The sequence below is a fragment of the Pteropus medius genome, unplaced genomic scaffold (assembly GCF_902729225.1).
Source record: "Pteropus medius unplaced genomic scaffold, Ma_sr-lr_union100, whole genome shotgun sequence".
NCBI lineage: Eukaryota > Metazoa > Chordata > Mammalia > Chiroptera > Pteropodidae > Pteropus > Pteropus medius.
Window position 1 is genome coordinate 1,105,277 of NW_024350926.1, and position 2,409 is coordinate 1,107,685.

Below are 2,409 nucleotides of genomic sequence, written 5' to 3' on the forward strand. Positions count from 1 at the left end.
CTTACAGTAGATAAGTGGGAGATGTAGAGCAAATTGATGTTTCCCCAATTTGTCTATTTTTGAAAATACAGACTATCAGACCCTTCTCACGGAAATATTGATTCAAAAGGTGTGAGGTTGAACCCAAGCATCAGTGTTTTAAAAAAGCCCCCTTAGATACTACTTATAATGAAGCAGTTTGGGAGATACCACACTAAGAGATTATACCACCTTAGATTCATAATTCTATTTTATTTTATTATTATTATTTATGCCTACAGCACCTGGTCTTCCTAGGTGGTCTCCCATCCAAGTACTAACCAGGCCCGACCCTGCTTAGCTTCCGAGATCAGACATCGGGCTTGTTCAGGGTGGCATGGCCATAGATCATGGACCTTGGCTCCACTGGGGTGTGAATCCAGGACCTTGTGCGTGTAAAGTAGACGTGCTAACTGCTACGCTTTGGAACCACGTCCTAGATTCATAATTCTAGGATGTTCCTCTCCATTCAGTGATCTCAGGACCTCAGAATCCTCATAATTCCCATGCTTTTAAAAAGAAATGTTGATATCATTGTACTTCTTTGTCCTATCCACTTGGAATTTCCTCATTTAAAATTTGTAATTTTGACCACATATTTGTCAAACTGAAGATCTCCAGGTAGCACTTTGGCTCAGGCATGAAATTTAATCTATGAGCTACATGCCTGGCCTTTGAGAAAGAAAATTTCAGTTAGTGCATGAGTCTGGCTGCCCAATGAACACCTACAGATAACATGATTTGATGACGTGGGCACTATATGCTCTTTTATTCCAAGAAATTGTGTTTTAATGGTACGCACAAACATTCAGACTTAATAGCAGTCATTTGTTGTTTTATTCTTCCCAGCATCCCTTGCCTCTCCTGGTAACAGAACCCAAATTTTGCTTCGGAGGAACCATTTTTAATCGCATGGCATGGCATGATACAATCGATCTCATCCCCAAATATTAAAGTGGAGAACGATGGGCTTGAACCTACTGGTGCATCCCACGTCTCTAGCCAAGTAATTGGTTGAGGGAAGGGCACAGAACCTAAAGAAAGCCAAGAAGCAGCGGAAATGTTTGCTGGGGCTTCTGGGAATAAAGTGTCCCTCTTCCATGGAGACTATGAAAGAACCTTTCTTTTCCTTACTAATGGGGTGAGACTATCTAAGGTCTGAAGCTTCTGGGGACATTTTGAGACTGTGAGGCAACTGAGGGCTATCCGATGCCCTGTGTGGAGCCTGAGAATGAAGTCAAGGGGAAGGACATAGACACTGAGACTAAATCAGTCCTTAACAATACATTTGATTTTCCAGATTACGTCTCAATTACAGCCAACCTTCACCTACCTTTTCAAGTATGTGACCTAATGAATCTCCTCCATTGTTAGTGTCAGTTAGGGCTGGTGTCTCGGTTACCTGAAACTTAAAGATTCCTACCAGTTGTAAGATCCACGACTCTATCACAATGTAACCCTCAGTGGTCCTTGAGGGAGGAGATAGGGGAGCTGGGAAGTTACCAATGGAGCCGAGGTTGTACTTAGATGCTAGCACCTCTCCCTGAAAGAGCACAATTCTCATGTGAGAAGTAAAAATAACATCTCTTTATAAGGGACACCAGTGGCCTCCCCAGTAACCACATTTTCCAAACTAGAAATCCATAACATAACCTAGCCAAATATTGTTTTTTCTGATATGCCAATTTGTTATATGAAACCTCAGAATAACATAAAAAATTGAAATCGCATTTCATTATGCATTTCACTAACTACCTTTATTGGAATGAAAATAAAATTACATGAAATCAGAATTATCCCAGAAAATTCAGGGCATATGGTGGCCATATCTAGGGAACATCCACCTTGTTTTATTGGAATAAATTATTCTTAAATTGAACACACTGCTAGAAGTGCTGTTATCAGTCCGCAGGTCATAAAGAGAAAAAGAGCTAAACCAACCTCTCAGCGCTGAGCTGGCAAGTGAAACCACACGTTCTGCACACAATAGGTATGCAGCGAATATATCTGACTGACAAGAACCCTGCTAGGACTAGCAGTGAGCTATTTAAGCCCTGCTGTTTCTTGTGGACTTTGCCAGCCTTGGCTGCAGAGGAGGATTCTGCAGTCATTAACAAGAGCCCCAAGCTACAGCTCCTCTTCCTCCACTTCGAGTGTGATAAGCTCTTCTAGTCAAGTGCTGGGCTCCCACCGGTGACTGATAGGTGCACAGGGTCTGAAGAAAACATTTTTGAACTGGATTATTTGTTGAGAATAACAATCGCGCTGTGCTTGTGTCAACAGGCTTGTAACTTTGGAATTTGTAAAAATATTCACTAAACTGTAAAATGATAGTCTTGTACTGAAATTGACCTGCTTTTAACCTATGTGTTTTAGGCATCTGGCACATAA

The 2,409-nt window shown here is 41.4% G+C and overlaps 1 pseudogene; it reads right to left on the reverse strand.

Moving 5' to 3' along the window:
• Positions 1-251: 251 nt before the first annotated feature.
• LOC120585668 (uncharacterized) lies at positions 252-367 on the reverse strand (annotated as a pseudogene).
• Between the last annotated feature and the right edge of the window lie 2,042 nt (positions 368-2,409).